This window comes from Conger conger, chromosome 15 (assembly GCF_963514075.1).
Source record: "Conger conger chromosome 15, fConCon1.1, whole genome shotgun sequence".
NCBI lineage: Eukaryota > Metazoa > Chordata > Actinopteri > Anguilliformes > Congridae > Conger > Conger conger.
The window spans coordinates 40986681-41007256 of NC_083774.1; the positions used below are offsets into that span (position 1 = coordinate 40986681).

General features: G+C 41.2%; 11 non-coding genes and 1 pseudogene across 11 annotated transcripts; 6 read left to right on the forward strand and 6 right to left on the reverse strand.

Annotated features, from left to right (window-relative positions):
- Positions 1 to 336: 336 nt before the first annotated feature.
- Positions 337 to 408, reverse strand: trnaw-cca (transfer RNA tryptophan (anticodon CCA)). Its single transcript has one exon. It is a non-coding gene; the product is annotated as a tRNA-Trp (tRNA).
- A 154-nt stretch (positions 409 to 562) lies between these two features.
- On the forward strand, positions 563 to 635 carry trnak-uuu (transfer RNA lysine (anticodon UUU)). The gene has a single exon. It is a non-coding gene; the product is annotated as a tRNA-Lys (tRNA).
- A 1133-nt stretch (positions 636 to 1768) lies between these two features.
- trnak-uuu (transfer RNA lysine (anticodon UUU)) lies at positions 1769 to 1841 on the forward strand. Its single transcript has one exon. It is a non-coding gene; the product is annotated as a tRNA-Lys (tRNA).
- Positions 1842 to 2748: 907 nt separating this feature from the next.
- trnaw-cca (transfer RNA tryptophan (anticodon CCA)) lies at positions 2749 to 2820 on the reverse strand. Its single transcript has one exon. It is a non-coding gene; the product is annotated as a tRNA-Trp (tRNA).
- Positions 2821 to 2974: 154 nt separating this feature from the next.
- Positions 2975 to 3047, forward strand: trnak-uuu (transfer RNA lysine (anticodon UUU)). The gene has a single exon. It is a non-coding gene; the product is annotated as a tRNA-Lys (tRNA).
- A 907-nt stretch (positions 3048 to 3954) lies between these two features.
- Positions 3955 to 4026, reverse strand: trnaw-cca (transfer RNA tryptophan (anticodon CCA)). Its single transcript has one exon. It is a non-coding gene; the product is annotated as a tRNA-Trp (tRNA).
- A 158-nt stretch (positions 4027 to 4184) lies between these two features.
- trnak-uuu (transfer RNA lysine (anticodon UUU)) lies at positions 4185 to 4257 on the forward strand. Its single transcript has one exon. It is a non-coding gene; the product is annotated as a tRNA-Lys (tRNA).
- Positions 4258 to 5164: 907 nt separating this feature from the next.
- On the reverse strand, positions 5165 to 5236 carry trnaw-cca (transfer RNA tryptophan (anticodon CCA)). The gene has a single exon. It is a non-coding gene; the product is annotated as a tRNA-Trp (tRNA).
- A 157-nt stretch (positions 5237 to 5393) lies between these two features.
- On the forward strand, positions 5394 to 5466 carry trnak-uuu (transfer RNA lysine (anticodon UUU)). The gene has a single exon. It is a non-coding gene; the product is annotated as a tRNA-Lys (tRNA).
- A 907-nt stretch (positions 5467 to 6373) lies between these two features.
- trnaw-cca (transfer RNA tryptophan (anticodon CCA)) lies at positions 6374 to 6445 on the reverse strand. Its single transcript has one exon. It is a non-coding gene; the product is annotated as a tRNA-Trp (tRNA).
- A 154-nt stretch (positions 6446 to 6599) lies between these two features.
- On the forward strand, positions 6600 to 6672 carry trnak-uuu (transfer RNA lysine (anticodon UUU)). The gene has a single exon. It is a non-coding gene; the product is annotated as a tRNA-Lys (tRNA).
- Positions 6673 to 15099: 8427 nt separating this feature from the next.
- LOC133111134 (E3 ubiquitin-protein ligase TRIM35-like) lies at positions 15100 to 18309 on the reverse strand (annotated as a pseudogene).
- Between the last annotated feature and the right edge of the window lie 2267 nt (positions 18310 to 20576).

Consider the following 20576-nt stretch of genomic DNA (forward strand, 5'->3'; position numbering starts at 1 on the left):
AAAGATACCGGGAAATATAAAAAAGAGGTCATGTGTGTTTCATAATACTTGTGAAAAATGCAACGCTCCTATCTGAAAAAAGGAAAAAGGAAAAAGTCTGCTTCATTTGTGGTCCGGCACAGAGTCACTTGATACCTGGGGACCTAGTAAGTTAGGAATGATGGAAGTGGGAAGGATCTTCTTATTTCTCCATAAATATTGCCAAAGGCCATAATGTTTGCATTGTTTCTGTCTTTTTGTGACGGTGAAGATTTCAAGGTACAACTTAAAGGAGAACTCATTTTCACCGACACACCTGCAGCCCTGAAATGTTGGTCAATTAAAAATAAAAGAGGATGACCTCGACGTGATTTGAACACGCAACCTTCTGATCTGGAATCAGACGCGCTACCGTTGCGCCACGAGGTCCAACGTACCTCCGTCGCCCCTTGGCTTGCACCATGTTACCGTATTATTGAGCATGACAAAATGTGCAATGGCAAATATCACAGATTATGACGGCTAATTCTATGTGCCATTATGGATCAGACTCGTAATCCCGTCAATATCCCCTCCAAACAGAGCCCGGATAGCTCAGTTGGTAGAGCATCAGACTTTTAATCTGAGGGTCCAGGGTTCAAGTCCCTGTTCGGGCGACAAAGTTCTTTCAATGTTAACAAACCACACGCTCTCAATTGGCAGAGTTTTAAGTCCTAAAGCAGTAGTTTCATGTGTGCGTGACCATGAAAAATCACAGGTTACCAAGTGCAAATTAACACGCCAGAACAATCCCTTCGCTCAATCCAGGAAGTGAGTTCATTTATGATTTTCCATTCGAATGTCCGGAAAAACTGGAATTACGCGCATGCTCTTGCCGAAATTTGTCTTTCATGAAAAATGGCATTGATGCACCCGAAATGGGGAAAAAAGTGAGCCTCCCACCTGTTGAAGTGAAGAAAACCATGTCCACAAACCAGTCAGAATGTGGGGTTTTTAAATGTGTTCTATTTCAACTCTAAATAACTGCAAACAAGGCACATGTATGATGAAAAATAAATCTTTATCCACAAGGAATGTCTGGAAAAAGATGGAAAATGTGTGTTGTGTGAAATATTGAAAAATGGTCAATCCTGGACCTGAATAACGCAAAGAAATCCATTATTCTTACACTTGTAACTTTCCCACACAAATGTATGAGAAAAATCCAAATATCACAAAAACAATGAAAGATACCGGGAAATATAAAAAAGTGGTCAAATGTGTTTCATAATACTTGGGAAAAATGCAACACTCCTATCTGAAAAAAGGAAAAAGGAAAAAGTCTGCTTCATTTTTGGTCCGGCACAGAGTCACTTGAAACCTGGGGACCTACTAAGTTGGGAATGATGGAAGTGGGAAGGATCTTCTTATTTCTCCATAAATATTGCAAAAGGCCATAATTTTTGCATTGTTTCTATGTCTTTTTGTGACGGTGAAGATTTCAAGGTACAACTTAAAGGAGAACTCAGTTTCACCGACACACCTGCAGCCCTGAAATGTTGGTCAATTAAAAATAAAAGAGGATGACATCGACGTGATTTGAACACGCAACCTTCTGATCTGGAGTCAGACGCGCTACCGTTGCGCCACTAGGTGCAACGTACCACCGTCGCCCCTTGGCTTGCACCATGTTACCGTATTATTGAGCATGACAAAATGTGCAATGGCAAATATCACAGATTATGACGGCTAATTCTATGTGCCATTATGGATCAGACTCGTAATCCCGTCAATATCCCCTCCAAACAGAGCCCGGATAGCTCAGTCGGTAGAGCATCAGACTTTTAATCTGAGGGTCCAGGGTTCAAGTCCCTGTTCGGGCGACAAAGTTCTTTCAATGTTAACAAACCACACGCTCTCAATCGGCTGAGCTTTAGGTCCTAAAGCAGTAGTTTCATGTGTGCGTGACCATGAAAAATCACAGGTTACCAAGTGCAAATTAACACGCCAGAACAATCCCTTCGCTCAATCCAGGAAGTGAGTTCATTTATGATTTTCCATTCGAATGTCCGGAAAAACTGGAATTACGCGCATGCTCTTGCCGAAATTTGTCTTTCATGAAAAATGGCATTGATGCACCCGAAATGGGGAAAAAAGTGAGCCTCCCAGCTGTTGAAGTGAAGAAAACCATGTCCACAAACCAGTCAGAATGTGGGGTTTTTAAATGTGTTCTATTTCAACTCTAAATAACTGCAAACAAGGCACATGTATGATGAAAAATAAATCTTTATCCACAAGGAATGTCTGGAAAAAGATGGAAAATGTGTGTTGTGTGAAATATTGAAAAATGGTCAATCCTGGACCTGAATAACGCAAAGAAATCCATTATTCTTACACTTGTAACTTTCCCACACAAATGTATGAGAAAAATCCAAATATCACAAAAACAATGAAAGATACCGGGAAATATAAAAAAGAGGTCATGTGTGTTTCATAATACTTGTGAAAAATGCAACGCTCCTATCTGAAAAAAGGAAAAAGGAAAAAGTCTGCTTCATTTGTGGTCCGGCACAGAGTCACTTGATACCTGGGGACCTACTAAGTTAGGAATGATGGAAGTGGGAAGGATCTTCTTATTTCTCCATAAATATTGCAAAAGGCCATAATTTTTGCATTGTTTCTATGTCTTTTTGTGACGGTGAAGATTTCAAGGTACAACTTAAAGGAGAACTCAGTTTCACCGACACACCTGCAGCCCTGAAATGTTGGTCAATTAAAAATAAAAGAGGATGACCTCGACGTGATTTGAACACGCAACCTTCTGATCTGGAGTCAGACGCGCTACCGTTGCACCACGAGGTCCAACGTACCTGCGTCGCCCCTTGGCTTGCACCATGTTACCGTATTATTGAGCATGACAAAATGTGCAATGGCAAATATCACAGATTATGACGGCTAATTCTATGTGCCATTATGGATCAGACTCGTAATCCCGTCAATATCCCCTCCAAACAGAGCCCGGATAGCTCAGTCGGTAGAGCATCAGACTTTTAATCTGAGGGTCCAGGGTTCAAGTCCCTGTTCGGGTGACAAAGTTCTTTCAATGTTAACAAACCACACGCTCTCAATCGGCTGAGCTTTAGGTCCTAAAGCAGTAGTTTCATGTGTGCGTGACCATGAAAAATCACTGGTTACCAAGTGCAAATTAACACGCCAGAACAATCCCTTCGCTCAATCCAGGAAGTGAGTTCATTTATGATTTTCCATTCGAATGTCCGGAAAAACTGGAATTACGCGCATGCTCTTGCCGAAATTTGTCTTTCATGAAAAATGGCATTGATGCACCCGAAATGGGGAAAAAAGTGAGCCTCCCACCTGTTGAAGTGAAGAAAACCATGTCCACAAACCAGTCAGAATGTGGGGTTTTTAAATGTGTTCTATTTCAACTCTAAATAACTGCAAACAAGGCACATGTATGATGAAAAATAAATCTTTATCCACAAGGAATGTCTGGAAAAAGATGGAAAATGTGTGTTGTGTGAAATATTGAAAAATGGTCAATCCTGGACCTGAATAACGCAAAGAAATCCATTATTCTTACACTTGTAACTTTCCCACACAAATGTATGAGAAAAATCCAAATATCACAAAAACAATGAAAGATACCGGGAAATATAAAAAAGAGGTCAAATGTGTTTCATAATACTTGGGAAAAATGCAACGCTCCTATCTGAAAAAAGGAAAAAGGAAAAAGTCTGCTTCATTTGTGGTCCGGCACAGAGTCACTTGATACCTGGGGACCAACTAAATTGGGAATGATGGAAGTGGGAAGGATCTTCTTATTTCTCCATAAATATTGCCAAAGGCCATAGTGTTTGCATTGTTTCTATGTCTTTTTGTGACGGTGAAGATTTCAAGGTACAACTTAAAGGAGAACTCATTTTCACCGACACACCTGCAGCCCTGAAATGTTGGTCAATTAAAAATAAAAGAGGATGACCTCGACGTGATTTGAACACGCAACCTTCTGATCTGGAGTCAGACGCGCTACCGTTGCGCCACGAGGCCCAACATACCTCCGTCGCCCCTTGGCTTGCACCATGTTACCGTATTATTGAGCATGACAAAATGTGCAATGGCAAATATCACAGATTATGAAGGCTAATTCTATGTGCCATTATGGATCAGACTCGTAATCCCCTCGATATCCACCCCCCCCTCACAGAGCCCGGATAGCTCAGTTGGTAGAGCATCAGACTTTTAATCTGAGGGTCCAGGGCTCAAGTCCCTGTTCGGGCGACAAAGTTCTTTCAATGTTAACAAACCACACGCTCTCAATTGGCAGAGTTTTAAGTCCTAAAGCAGTAGTTTCATGTGTGCGTGACCATGAAAAATCACAGGTTACCAAGTGCAAATTAACACGCCAGAACAATCCCTTCGCTCAATCCAGGAAGTGAGTTCATTTATGATTTTCCATTCGAATGTCCGGAAAAACTGGAATTACGCGCATGCTCTTGCCGAAATTTGTCTTTCATGAAAAATGGCATTGATGCACCCGAAATGGGGAAAAAAGTGAGCCTCCCACCTGTTGAAGTGAAGAAAACCATGTCCACAAACCAGTCAGAATGTGGGGTTTTTAAATGTGTTCTATTTCAACTCTAAATAACTGCAAACAAGGCACATGTATGATGAAAAAAAAATCTTTATCCACAAGGAATGTCTGGAAAAAGATGGAAAATGTGTGTTGTGTGAAATATTGAAAAATGGTCAATCCTGGACCTGAATAACGCAAAGAAATCCATTATTCTTACACTTGTAACTTTCCCACACAAATGTATGAGAAAAATCCAAATATCACAAAAACAATGAAAGATACCGCGAAATATAAAAAAGAGGTCAAATGTGTTTCATAATACTTGGGAAAAATGCAACGCTCCTATCTGAAAAAAGGAAAAAGGAAAAAGTCTGCTTCATTTGTGGTCCGGCACAGAGTCACTTGATACCTGGGGACCAACTAAATTGGGAATGATGGAAGTGGGAAGGATCTTCTTATTTCTCCATAAATATTGCCAAAGGCCATAGTGTTTGCATTGTTTCTATGTCTTTTTGTGACGGTGAAGATTTCAAGGTACAACTTAAAGGAGAACTCATTTTCACCGACACACCTGCAGCCCTGAAATGTTGGTCAATTAAAAATAAAAGAGGATGACCTCGACGTGATTTGAACACGCAACCTTCTGATCTGGAGTCAGACGCGCTACCGTTGCTCCACGAGGCCCAACGTACCTCCGTCGCCCCTTGGCTTGCACCATGTTACCGTATTATTGAGCATGACATAATGTGCAATGGCAAATATCACAGATTATGAAGGCTAATTCTATGTGCCATTATGGATCAGACTCGTAATCCCCTCGATATCCACCCCCCCTCACAGAGCCCGGATAGCTCAGTCGGTAGAGCATCAGACTTTTAATCTGAGGGTCCAGGGTTCAAGTCCCTGTTCGGGCGACAAAGTTCTTTCAATGTTAACAAACCACACGCTCTCAATTGGCAGAGTTTTAGGTCCTAAAGCAGTAGTTTCATGTGTGCGTGACCATGAAAAATCACAGGTTACCAAGTGCAAATTAACACGCCAGAACAATCCCTTCGCTCAATCCAGGAAGTGAGTTCATTTATGATTTTCCATTCGAATGTCCGGAAAAACTGGAATTACGCGCATGCTCTTGCCGAAATTTGTCTTTCATGAAAAATGGCATTGATGCACCCGAAATGGGGAAAAAAGTGAGCCTCCCACCTGTTGAAGTGAAGAAAACCATGTCCACAAACCAGTCAGAATGTGGGGTTTTTAAATGTGTTCTATTTCAACTCTAAATAACTGCAAACAAGGCACATGTATGATGAAAAAAAAATCTTTATCCACAAGGAATGTCTGGAAAAAGATGGAAAATGTGTGTTGTGTGAAATATTGAAAAATGGTCAATCCTGGACCTGAATAACGCAAAGAAATCCATTATTCTTACACTTGTAACTTTCCCACACAAATGTATGAGAAAAATCCAAATATCACAAAAACAATGAAAGATACCGGGAAATATAAAAAAGAGGTCAAATGTGTTTCATAATACTTGGGAAAAATGCAACGCTCCTATCTGAAAAAAGGAAAAAGGAAAAAGTCTGCTTCATTTGTGGTCCGGCACAGAGTCACTTGATACCTGGGGACCAACTAAATTGGGAATGATGGAAGTGGGAAGGATCTTCTTATTTCTCCATAAATATTGCCAAAGGCCATAGTGTTTGCATTGTTTCTATGTCTTTTTGTGTCGGTGAAGATTTCAAGGTACAACTTAAAGGAGAACTCATTTTCACCGACACACCTGCAGCCCTGAAATGTTGGTCAATTAAAAATAAAAGAGGATGACCTCGACGTGATTTGAACACGCAACCTTCTGATCTGGAGTCAGACGCGCTACCGTTGCGCCACGAGGTCCAACGTACCTCCATCGCCCCTTGGCTTGCACCATGTTACCGTATTATTGAGCATGACAAAATGTGCAATGGCAAATATCACAGATTATGAAGGCTAATTCTATGTGCCATTATGGATCAGACTCGTAATCCCGTCAATATCCCCTCCAAACAGAGCCCGGATAGCTCAGTCGGTAGAGCATCAGACTTTTAATCTGAGGGTCCAGGGTTTAAGGCCCTGTTCAGGCGACAAAGTTCTTTCAATGTTAACAAACCACACGCTCTCAATCGGCTGAGTTTTAGGTCCTAAAGCAGTAGTTTCATGTGTGAGTGACCATGAAAAATCACAGGTTTCCAAGTGCAAATTAACACGCCAGAACAATCCCTTCGCTCAATCCAGGAAGTGAGTTCATTTATGATTTTCCATTCGAATGTCCGGAAAAACTGGAATTACGCGCATGCTCTTGCCAAAATTTGTCTTTCATGAAAAATGGCATTGATGCACCCGAAATGGGGAAAAAAGTGAGCCTCTAACAAACAGGGTGAACCAATAGCTGGGCACAAATGGTCACAGACCAAGAAACAAAAATAAAATACAACCTGGCGAGAAAAAAAACAGGCACGAAAATAAAAACCTTGAGATGCAGCTCGGGACAAAACGCAAACCAAAATACATGTACCGGGGACACCGTCCCTCTACTGCCGACTCACACGAGTCCAAAGAAAAACAAAAACCCTTGAGGAAGGCGACAGCACATAAACACTCTCAGCTGAACACCTTCCTTACCTTTTCTCATGAATTCCTTTTTTTAGCGAATAAACCACCAGCACCAAACCTGACTCGTATTAGTGCAGAGTCTACCAGGTGCTTTTGTCAAGGGCATACGGTTGAACACAAAAGCACTGAATGATAGTACCTGCTGGTCTTAAATACTCTCAGGAAGGTAATTCCCCTGGTGCTAACAAGGAACAGGTGGAACCAATGATCCTTGGCCCTCTCATGGCAACAGCGGGAATAACCGCCCACCATGACACGCACAGAGAGGCCATTAATGAATTTGTAAATGTTCACACTGAGAATCGTATTTATTAATAGTTAATCATAGACCTAAAACCTAGAATACTGATAATATGATAATAATAATGATAATATACAGATTTGTAGAATAGTCTGAAGCATAGCCTGAGGTGGAGCCTGTGGCTTAGTGGTTAAGGTACACGACTGGAAACTGCAAGGTCGGTGGTTCAAATCAGCAGAGCAGTTGGGCCCTTGAGCAAGGCCCTTAACCCTGCGTTGCTCCTGGCGAGGATTGTTTCCTGCTTAGTCTAAACAACTGTACATTGCTCTGGATAAGAGTGTCTGCCAAATGCCATTAATATCATGTAATATAACATAGTCCTTCTTCCTATGTGACCTTACGTGATATGTCAATTTTGGGCGCATTTGTTTGACACTTGTACATTGTGTATTTGTATGGTGCAATTGAGGAAGCTTAAAATGTCGAGAGAACGAGACAGAGGGAGGAAATTTGAATCAAGAGCTGAAAATAGAAAGAAGATTAAAAGAAAGGATGAGTTCAGGGCCTTGTGTAGGGGAAAATTCACAGAAAAACGATCTCCCTCCTAAAAGCATGATAAACAATCACAAGTCAAAATCAGACTCCACCTTACTGAGCAGGCTGGTTCCTCCAAAACTCTCGACGATGTGTGCTAAATTATCAATATATCTGTATTAAAGTATGATATGTACCCTGTATAGTTTCAAACTGATTAACTGCTAAATTGTGCTAGGATTACACAGTGAACCCAGCCAGCTGGCAGGGGGGGGTCCCGTCTTGAACTGTGTAGACCAAACTGTCAAGGACACGGGCAGAGCAAGATATGACTGTACAGCTGATTTCTCCGGGACTCTCGATGTTTTATGCCAGAAGTGTATCTATTTGACCTAGAACATTAATTATAGCTGAGCTTATGAAAACGCAAGAAACCACAGTGAAAACTGTTGAAATGAGATTAAAGAATGCTACGTACATTTACTCCCTTAGAAGATAATAATTAATCAAAAGTTTAGTTTGTCTGTATAGTTTCAATGATTACTGCTGCTTAGTTTGTCTTATAAAAGCGAAAGATACAGAGTGACTTGTATGGATGACGTGTTAGAGGGAGGGCATCCAGAACTTTATGAGGTCTGGTAGTTTGTCAAGAGCAGGTGCGGGGTGAAGTGAGGACACAAACTTTGTTCTAGTTGGCAGAACGCCCTGAACGTTGTACAGAGTTGGCAGAGCATAAGGACTGTTGGCAATTTGCCACAATGACGTTGTGGGAGGAGCGTTGGGAGGAGTTACGATAAGAACAGTGTGGGTGATTTGCCAGAATGATGTTTTCCCTTTTAAGGCTTCATATAATGGATGCATGGTGTGAGCCGCCTGGCGGATGAAACGGTGATAAAACGTCACCATCCCCAGAAACTCTTGGAGCGCCCGGGCTGTGGGCGGCCGTGGGAAAGCGGAGACGGCCTCCACTTTCGCTGGGAGGGGGGCTGCCCCATCTTTGTCGATGATATGTCCGAGGAAGCGGATGGAGGATAACCCGAACAGACACTTCGTCGGGTTGATGATCAAACCGTGTTGGCTGAGTCTCGTGAAAAGCTCCCGGAGATGCAGCATGTGCTCCTCTTCTGAGGTGCTGCCGACAAGGATGAAAGGCATGTCTCTGAGCACTGAATCCATCAGCTGCTGAAAGGATTGAGCTGCATTTTTAAGTCCGAACGGCATACGTAGGAATTCGAACAAACCAAAAGGTGTGATCACCGCTGTTTTGGGGACGTCTGAAGGACGCACTGCGACTTGGTGGTATCCACGCACCAAATCGACTTTGGAGAAAACGCGCTTCCCAGCCAAGTGCGTGGAGAAGTCCTGAATGTGGGGGACTGGATAACGGTCAGGAGTGGTAGCGTCATTGAGGCGGCGGTAGTCACCGCATGGTCGCCACCCACCGTCGGGTTTTGGGACGATGTGGAGGGGCGAGGCCCAGGGGCTGTCCGAGCGGCGAATGATGCCTAGGCGCTCCATGTTGGTAAACTCAGCTTTAGCGACCGCTAACCTGTCCGGGTTGAGCCGCCGGGCTCTAACATAGACAGGTGGTCCTTCAGTAACCACGTGGTGCTCCACTCCGTGTTTGGCGGTGGCGGCGGAAAAAGTGGGCTGTGTCAGGCTGGGAAACTCGCCGAGCAGGCGCTGATATTTGTCACTTCCTGATAGTGAACCTGAAAGACCGCCGTATGTCGCCTCATCGCGGACACATGCGAAAGAGGAGAATGTCATCGCATCTATCAGGCGGTTATTCTTGACATCTACTAACAGTCCGTGAGCGCACAAGAAATCAGCACCCAGGAGGGGAAAGGAAATGTCCGCTGTGACAAAACGCCATGTAAACCGCTGACCTCCAAAACACAAGTCTACTGTCTTCGTTCCGTAGGTGCGGATAGGAGCGCCATTAGCGGATGACAAGCACGGGCCATTTTCTCCCCCGGCGGTGTCGCTCACCGTTGCTGGTAGGACGCTCCTCTGAGCGCCGGTGTCGCAGAGGAATTTGCGCCCGGAGAGGGTGTCTCTGATAAACAACAGTCGGCTTGATACGCCTGCGCTCACAGCCACTACTGAGCGCAGGCTCCCGCGTTTCCTGCCGACTTGTAACTACACGGGGGGTAGCATCTCCTTGCCTTTGCGCCGAAACGCTTGTGGAGAGAACACATGCCTGTGTCTGTACGGCTGTTAGAGGCTACAGGCTCCCTGCTGGCTAGCATATCTCTGGCCGGGGTTTCGTAACCACGTGTCGGGGCCATTACTTCCGGGTCAGACCGTTGTGTGGCTAAAAAAAAACGGTCGGCCTCTTCAGCGAACTTACGGGGATCCGTAATGGTCGTGTTAGCTAACGCCGTCTGTACATGTGGCGGCATGCTCTGAAGGAATATCTCAATGAACAAGAAACATGGTTCCTCCTTACCTAGCCACCCCAGCAGCCTCTCCATGTGGACGGATGGCTTGTCGTCCCCAAGGCTGTTGACTGAGAGCAGACGCCGGGCTCGCTCAGACCGCGACAGTTCGAAAGTCCTGAGGAGGTGAGACTTAAACGCCTTGTACTTGTCATGTTCAGGAGGGGACGTAATAAATCCAACTGTCCTGGCCGCGGTGGAGCTGCCAAGCGCCGCGACGACGTGAAAGTAGCGTGCGTCGTCCTCAACAATGGCGCGGATGGCACACTGAGCCTCAGCCTGCGCGAACCACGCTGCTGCTGACGACTCCCAGAACTCCAGCAATCTCAAAAAATTTACGTTGTTCGCCATGTTCACTTCGGTCTCGGAGACTTCTACGAGACCTACGTCGGGGTCACCAATGAAGCGCCGAAGAATGGGAGTCAGAGGCGGAGTATCCAGGTTAATTGTTTTCTTTACTATGGAACTTGTCAGTTAACAGGCAGAGCAAACTGGTTAGAACAAGCATGCAATCATGTATATATCAACCTGGTTCCGCACCTTATTTCAGTCCGTGCGGAACACTTATCACACACACACAAGGTTCCGTAGGTGAATTATGTCATGTCACTACACAATAAGCATTTATTGCATTTTATAGATGGGTCATTCTACGAAAACGTGCCATTTTATGTCCCTGACACAAAAACTACCTCATAAAGCTATATTAACAACAAAACATTTAAAAATTTAGTTGGTATCATTTAGTAAATAAACAGTCTTCATTTTATAAATGTATACATTGATTTATTTCATGAATTTTAAAGACTTTTTGTATTGTATATCTTGTAAACATTGTAAAAATAGCTAAAAATGGCTTGTCCCTGGGTAAAATATTTCTATTACAACAGGCTTTTAAGGAGGATGAAATCAAATTATCTGAAAACAAATTATACTTATGAAAAGCTTCAATTGTCAGTTAACCTATAATGCATGTATTTTTGGAATATTGAAAAAAATAACATTTTAGTGCTGTCCCTGCGTTTTGCGTCAACCCTGTTACTTTGGATAAACACCGCCCTCAGGGACAATGGACTATCCCAAAAGTGACATAATTTTCAGGAGGTGATATCCTCTGCCTTTTATGAAGATGATGCCAAGCAGACAAGTAAGTGCTCCTCTCTTTTGATGGATTTTCATTGAGTTATGTTTAGTCTGACAGAAGGGTGTCGTGAGCCACGGACCCCTTGTCAAGCTCAGAGCTCATATTCCCACAAGCAGTACCTCACCATGAGGTGTCTCAGGGACAAACTCTCTTTTTCTTTAAGTACTCCGAACGTCCTGGAGCCTTGGTAAGTTCTACTGAACTTCCAGCCCAGTCTCGAAGTGAAGGGTGTGATGCAAATCTGGTATACGATGTCCTGTATTCACTGTATTCCTCTAAAAGAACCTTTATCACATACGATTATAGTAAGATGTACTTTATTATAATCAATCAAAAGAATAGAGTTATACAGCTTACAGGATATATATCATCTTTCAGTTTGCTGATCACATGCAAGTTATATATACCCCTTTAGCTCTTTCTAATTTACCTTTCCACCATGATGTTAAAATTCAAGGTACACCCCTCAAATACCCATCCTCTTTGGCCTTAGCCTTATCCTATAGCTCCCCCTTCTGGATGTTTAAAAGAAACTATTCCTAGAATATTATGTTTATCTAAACTCTAAAAACTTCTCTACATTTTTCTACCTCATATAGTATCTTAATGAAAAATAGGAAAGGAGGAAACTTATAATGTATTACTTCTATGTATTACTTTTCCTACTTCTACAAGTAATATAGATTATAATTACCACTCAAGCTTGATTATAGTTGTTCTGCGCTGCTCTTTCTACATCAATCCTGTTGCCACAACTCTTGGGCTAAGTCCGCACCGCGTACATCACTCTGTTCTCCATATCCAGATCCTGGAGTGGCGCGCAGAGGGAGCGCGCCACTCCAGCTTGACTACAGCTGTCCTGCGTTGCTCTCTCTTCAACAGCCCATAGATATCTTCTGAAGCAAAATTCTAAGATGCTTTTTTTCTTTCTTCTCCTTCTTTTTTCCTGCTTTTTTAACATCTAAAAGCTCACTCCTTATATATCCTTAGCTCTTATAAAAGTGTACCTTTTTTTGATAAGAAATGTCCCCAATATACCGAGTGGAAAGTCATTTATCTCTTAAGCAACTTTTTTCTCATGCCTCAAAGGAAATTTCCCCAATACTTTATCTCATGTGCCCCTCCGGTTGGGAGTTTCCACCATCTCAGTATACGAGTGGAAACACTAGCTCTTATGTAATTTTTTAATGAACCTATTCATCACTGGTATTTGTCTCCCTGTCATAATCTCTCCTTGGACTCTCTCCAAACTTTGACTTCATACAAGCCAGAAGTTAGTGCCCTCCACCATCTCAACACACTCTTCAGGTGCCCCTCTCCGCGGCACCTTAAGGGATCTACAAAGGACATCCAGCCAATAGCTGAGTGTAAATCATCCCCCAACTCCTCTACAGTCAGTCCTTTGAATCCATCCAATAAATTATCAGATTGTAATCAGGAAGGCCCTTAAAGCCTCTTAATATTCTTTTGGTATTGACATCCCTTTCGTTTTCCTTATCTTTTTGCTTTAGCCAGGCATTGTGCTCCTCCCCTGTAGGGTTGGGGTATTCCCCGACTGCTCACTCAGCATGTTGAATCTCCTCCAAGGTTATGCTGGAACTCATTCTATGCATGGCCTCAGTCAGAACTTTAACCTTGCTCCTTAGTACTCTAAATCTAAGTCCCCCGACTTCAGACTCCTCCGCTGACAAGTAGGGCTGCTCATTATCTCTGAACCGCATATTTTTCCTCTTACGGGTGTTCTTGCTACCACCTCAATGGCGTGTGCGAGGGGTTAACAATGCATTCCTTCCTAACCCATCCCTGTCAATCTCTCATCAGGGGGGCCTTGGGCCGGGTCCTCAACAAGGGGACAGTAATAGTGTGTCAATCTTGTTACCATGATATCATGTATTAAGAAGTTATTTCATGGAAATTTAAATGTACATATAAACAAGCATATTAGCCTCTCTAGAATACACACCATGTGGTGTCATTGTTTTAACCACAAGGCTAGTAATGGCTGCCAAAAACATATTTTGTCAACCCTGTTACCGTCAACCCTGTTACTATTAACCCTTTCCCTGCTATGTCCCAATGTTTACTGTGTGTTCAAAACCAGAATTATTTATACAATACATTATTTTTAATAATATTTATACTACAAATAGCATGTTTTGTCCCTAAATGTGTTTGTTATTTCATTGTGTTGCAGGCAACATTGTGAGGGGCGTTTAAGATCAAAGAAGGAGAGAAAAAGGCTCTGACATGAACTTGAGGAATCTGGCTTGGCCAGATTGTTGAACTTGCAGCTCAGTTTGTTAATGGGGAGGCTGCTCTGCTGTTTTTCATCAGAAATTCCTGGGAGATGATTTGAATTGACACTGATTGTATTTGAGAGGATGCATCAGATAGCATCATTTCATTTTGATGCAAATTATTTTAGTTTTAATTCTTTCATAATTTTAATAAAATAACTGTTTTACATATATGTCTTCAGTTTCCTGATTCATTTCCATAATGTTCTATGCCAAATCCACTTACTACAGTCTAAAAACAAACTCGTTATTTCAATTTATAAACACTCTTAATATAAACAGGGATGATGTAGCTTTCATAATATACCAGATTTATTATAAGTATGACTTGAAATAATTTTAAATACAATTTCATGTATCTAACAGGGTTTACAAAACACACTTGTGCATGTTGATTATTTTAAGAAAATAAATAAATAAGTAAGATAGCCTGAGATGGCACCACATATTTTTCTGACAGGTAAGGGTCTACTTAATCCAAATAAATCACAACAAAAACAATACTTTGAAAATCTGATTTTCCGAATGCAAAATGGCACATTTTCATAGAATGACCCAGATACAGGCAATTGGTGCTTTGTGTGTCACTTGTGTGTGTTATTTGGTATGTTGACACCGAAGATCAGATGTAAAATAATGTGTTTTATTTCTCTATTGTTATTTCAGTTTTACAAATACAAAGACAAAAACTGCACCAGTAAAGAGCTCACACTTACCCAAGCCTCAAGCCTTTATTGGAGCATTCATGTTAGCTATCTGTCTAGCTTGACAATGATACGCCAAGTGAGGACAGAATAATGGTGTACCCATCATTTTACGTTCAGCGTGGGCCAACTATTTGCTCAAACTTTTTACAGTGAATTGCATGTAATTCTATATTTAAGACCTTGAAAATATTTTAAAAATAAATGTGAAATAATACATCATTTTATTTTCATGGGCCATTATTTCATGGAAAATGAATGATTACAATTGTTAAATGGATTCTGCAGTAATTGCAAAATAGTTTGGTCCTTTGTAAATGAACAAGTAGCAGTTCCCAAAGTTTAGATCAATAACAATTTATATTGACAAGAAAAAACTGTCTCCTTTATCGCATAAACCGCACCAGGTAAAAGAAAATAACCCCCACATGCATGTCTGCTCCCTTGTGGCAGACACCCCCCTTTGTACCTTTTTAGGCACTGAGAGTGTATCTCTGTATGCCTGCTTTCCATTTGGTAATTTGTTAACAAACACCTTCACTGGGACATCAGTGTTACAGAGACATTCACTGGGCAGATTTGCAGGGGTGCATCGTTCCTACCACCGTCTCTCAAACAGGGAGAGAAGAATGGGAACACCCTCTCAGTAAATGTGTCTTTAAAAGTGTAAATGAGTGACATGTCACTGGAGTTGAAGAAGGACACCTCCCCCCTGTCACAGTCCAGCTGCACCCTCATCCTGATGACTCTGAGGTTTCCTCTTCAGTGTGTGGTCAGCAACTCCTCTTGCTCTGTACTCATCACCATTCCTCAGCGTTATGTCCCAGAATCCAGTCTCTGAGCTGCAATTCATATTCCCCTTCCTACTGATGGACTCGTGCACCACTCCTACGTTCCACTCACGTTTATTCCCAACCTTCACCTCCCAGCTGTGCTTCCCTGAGGTAAACCCCTCAGATCCCAGGACACACGCACAGGGCTTAAACCTCTCTGGGTTGTCAGGACATTTCTGCACTGTACCTGTGTGCCTCACAGTAGTCAGATCATCAGAGAGAGAGAGAGAGGCACGTGTAGTGTTGGGGTCCAGCATCACAGGAGCTGAAATACCAAGAAGAGAGATATTTAAAACACTATATTTAAAATCTACTCAGATTAGGTCACATACACAGGAAATTTCATATAGTAGTTATGGTTATTATATACTATATATAGTATACTGCAGTTATTGTGATTTATAATTTAAACATAATACCTATTTGCATTATGAAAATGAGAAAATCATAGCAAACTTGATGCATGCAATTGACACAGCTAATAAGCAGCTAACAAACCATATTATTAAATAGTTAAATTTTGTATGTATTAATTCTGTATTTCTATGTGTTCTGATATTAAACTGAGAGCAGTGCAGCTCTCAGGTTCTTCCTAATCTTGTTTATCTTCAGCACCATTTCAATATACAGCCTGTTTCTTCAGTTTCATGTGCTCATGTGTACAAATGTTTGTAAAAAAAAAAAAAACACGATTTCAGAATCTGGTCCAGATACTCACTGTACTGCACCATCCCCAGCATCTTCTCCCAGACTCTGAACGTCAGGTTGTCCAGGTGTTTGGCCACGTCTATCAGCGCCCCTGAGAGCAGCTCTGGGTCCTGCAGTGTGCACTGGGCTCTGTAACGACAGGCAGGAGCCAGTCAGGCTCAGGAACGTAAACACATAAAAGATGAAATTAGCTGAGAGACATACCTTTCCTTGATGTTCTTGTAGCTCTGAAAAAACACATAATAACATGCATGTATAAATGTATTCAGTCGAGTCCATTATGAGAAACAATAAGTGAAAAACAACAGGGGCCATGTTAATGAAAGTGAAGCAGATGATAACAGTCAGCACACATTAAGTTACTATACTGAGGTTAATCAGTATAAACTCTGTTGGTAAATAAAGGTCCTACCTTTAAAAAGGAGGTGTCTTTGGTCTCCATGGCCATCTCTATAGCTGTGATTTTGCCTGTAAGGGTGGAGATGTCTCCACTGATGTGTTCTAGCTTCTGCTCCATTATCCGACTCTTCTGCTCCTCTTCCTCTTTCAATGCAGCTAGTCTGGCCTCCTCTTCCTCTCACAGGAACTGGTGTACCGTCTCAAACTCTGCCTTTATCTGCCTCTCTGTGTGCTGGGCTTGAATCTGCGATTCAATCACCAGTTTGAACCGGAATAGTGAAACTATGCTTTGTAATTCATGGCAGGCGGTATGTTTGTTATCCATGTCACACACAACATTAATAGAAAAACAGCTTTTTAGTAATTGCTTTACTCACCCTGATGTGTTCTGCTGTTTCCTTACATCCTTGTTCAACCTCAGTAAACTTCTTCAGTTTTTCTTTCATAAGATTAAGTACAGGCTTCAGTTCCTCCTGGAGTGATATGAATCAGTTATCACTTATCACAAATGGCACAGTATTACCCCTGCTACAATACAAGTGTAGGTCAGAGTAACTTTGTAAGTACATGGGAAATGTAGCAGGGGAAATATAACAGTAAGTAATAAAGTCTGTGAAATATTGTTATAGAGCGTAATAACATTATATGTTGCATTTTCAGTACAATTAAACCAGTGAAATATTTCAGCATAATATGATTAATAAGGACAAGATATCTTGCGTTACTTGAGTTACTCTGCATTAAAAAGTTTCACTTAACTCAAACATTAATAATATTTTTGTAATAAAAAAGCTAGAGGTGTTCTGCGAGGAAGAATGGGAGAAAATTCTAAAAGCCAGACTCTTAGCTGGCTACAGCATTTACAAGCTGTTATAGTTACCCGAGGAGGAGTTGCAAACTACTAACTGACAGGGCTTTTGCACAGGGCCCTTTTCCTTTAAAAAAAAAACCCAAAACATTTATAAAATAAAATAAAATAAAAAGCAATCTAGCTCTAAAATTAGCAGAAAGGTCTCATGTTTAACTCCGTAACATTTCCAGTTCAGGTTTGCTTCTGTTCACCACAATATTAATTATAAAAGGCTTTTTGACCAGGGTTCCCAGATTTTTGCATACGACTGTGCACTCAATGTAGATTTCTGCACTCCCTGGGTATTGCTCAGTTCTCTCCTCATACATATAACAGAGTATGTAACAGTCGTTTTATCAGGTCTGGACCTTTATAATGCTATATTAAATGTTTTGTGTCTTATATGTGCTGTCAGTATCTAATCTGACACATCATTATTATACACATTATAATGACTACATATTTATAAAATCACACAGAATTTCAGTGGACTTCTCCATGCCTACATTTTGCTCCTAGTACATTGTACTGAAATCTAAAATACTTGATGTTTTGATGCTTTAAAACAAGCCTTTCTGATACAATGCAGCCTTGTCGACTAAATGCATTTACAAGACATCATATCATAGCTGTCTGTCAGAACTGAACGTTTTACACAGACGTTTTAGTCATATTTGTCTGTGTCTGTAGAATTTGAAATTGTTGTCATTTAAAACAGAATACCTTCAGCTCCAGTGCGGCCTCTTCCACTGGACAAACCGGGTGGTTTCTGTGTTTTTTTGAAGTCTGACAGACGAGACAGAGAGGCTCTTTGTCATGTTTGCAGAATAAAATAAGTTTCTCCCCATGAAGACTACAGTGAGCCTCAGTCTTGTCTGCAGTTTCTCTCTCAGTCATCTGCTTTAAGTAAGACTCCGCAATGTTTTTTAAAGCCAGGCTTACAGGAGGATCACCCATGGAGGCCTTTCTCCTGCAGATGGGACACTCTCGAGAGGTCTTATGTTTCCAGCACTGCTGCAGAGACACTCTACAGAAGCTATGGCTGCATTTCAGGAGAACAGGCTCTTTAAAAATGTCACAACATACAGCGCAACAGAGATCGTCCTCAGGAATCAAAGCTTTAGCCTCCATATTAGTCTCTCAGTCTCTCGGTCTGATACTTTCACTTCCACCACTGCTAAACCTTGGACAGAACATCCTACCTTCAAACATCCACTTTAAAACAGGAACAAACCTGACAAAGATCAAATTTGTTGTTCTTAGTCAGTGGGAGATTCTTGACTGTGTTCGTCCTGTCTCTTACAGAGATGGTAATGTGCCTTCACTGATTGTTCTGGATGGATTGTACTGTACTGTACAACTGGATCAAAAGGCAAAACCACATTTTATTTACAAATAGACTCAGCAAAAGTATTAAAGTTGACATTAACATGAAGTTAAATGTAATTAGATAATAGAAAAAATTTAAGGATATTTTAATTATGATCATTAAATTGATCACAGATGATTTAAAAACATTATGAAAATCAATAGATTAATGGACCTTCATGGTTGTTGTTCATGGGACATTGTTGCAGTGTGCCAAGGCTTCATGTCTGTGTCTGCCCGCTTGCCTGGATAATCCTCCACTCAAACCTTACTGAAAAATAAAGTGAGTTTTGCACAAGCTCCCAGTTGAGGTGTTATTCAACTGGTGTTGTATCTGTGGTCAAACCTGAGGCTGGACCGAAAGCTGTATGCTGGTTACAATGGCAGCGGTACAGTACATTGTGTTGTTTATCCACACTGTGGAATCTGACTAACCTTGAATCAAGCTGTACTTCTTCGGAGCCAGAGGAATATCAATCAGTCAGTACAGAGTAGGAAGATCATCTCCTCACTGGTGGGTTTTTTTAAAACCTCATATGCTTGCTATTTTGGAGGTTCAGGACTGGTCTTTGCCCTCTTTTGCCCTCCTGTTACTCTGTAAAACATCTTTATGACATTCTTTCCTGCAAAAAAACACTATACGAATAAAATTGATTTGACTTGATAATGTTCCTTCCCTCACATGCACCCTGTTTGAGATCACACCATCGGGAAGAAGACTGAGGTCCCTATCCTTTAAAACAACAAGAGCACTCAACAGCCTAAGGTCTGTTCACCTTAGTGTTTTAGTTTAATTACCTACCTACATATGTAATTTCTGTATGGAAGGTCTTACTAGAATTATGACTCGAATTGTCTTCATGTAATTATTAATTTGTAATGATGTACAGTATTCTGCAGAAGTCTTAGGCACCCTAGACTTTATTATATATATGTTTATTTTTTTGTGTGTGTTAGTATAAAAGAACACATTTGAGATTTCCAAATATTCATTTTCCAAAAGATTTTATTTTACAGAGACATAGTGTGATAAAGTGCATTACAAGCATTAGACTTGTCTTTTAAAACATGGTGTCAGAAGAGATAATAGAGTCACAAAATAATCAGACATATTAAAAACGGACAGGACCGAACAAGCAAAATAAAATAAACCAGCAAACAACCAGAGAGAGAGGAAAAACAATAATATTAAAGATAATAATAACAATGCGTGTGAATAATAATGTGCAAGTTTATTACGGATGGTGTACAGACAAACAATCTGTGCAGAGGATAAGAATATAGGGTATCAATAAATGGATCCCAGATTATGACAAAGTCAGTAGTAGTTTTTTTTTTAATGAAGGCAGATAGTTTTGTAATCGATAAGTAGATTAGTCCAAAGTGTAATATTGATTGTGTTCCCTGATTTCCAATTCATGAGGATAGTTTTCTTGGTGATGATTAGGGCTATGGAGAATGTTCTACTTGTTTGTGTTGTGATGTGTTGTTTAAGGTTATGTTGGACATGTCTCCAAGTAAGCAGAATGGAGGGGAAAGTGGGAGAGAGGTTGTCAGTGATGTCCCATGGTTGGTGTGCAGTCCCATGTGGCATGCATATAGCTGTCTGTGGTGTTTTGTGTGCAGTGTGGAAAAATCTCAGAGTCTATAAAACGCACTTTAAACATCCTTTTCTCTGTGTAGTGTACACTTTGAATAATCTTGTTTTGAATGAGTTGCATGTTTGTGTTGGTGGATATAGAGAGGATGTTTTTGCAGATTTGGGTGCAGAAGTCTGCACCGGGAGTGATTTGGAGTGATTTGGAGGTCTTGTTCCCAGTTTTTTTGAAGTGTTAGTGTTAGTGTTAAGTTTGTTA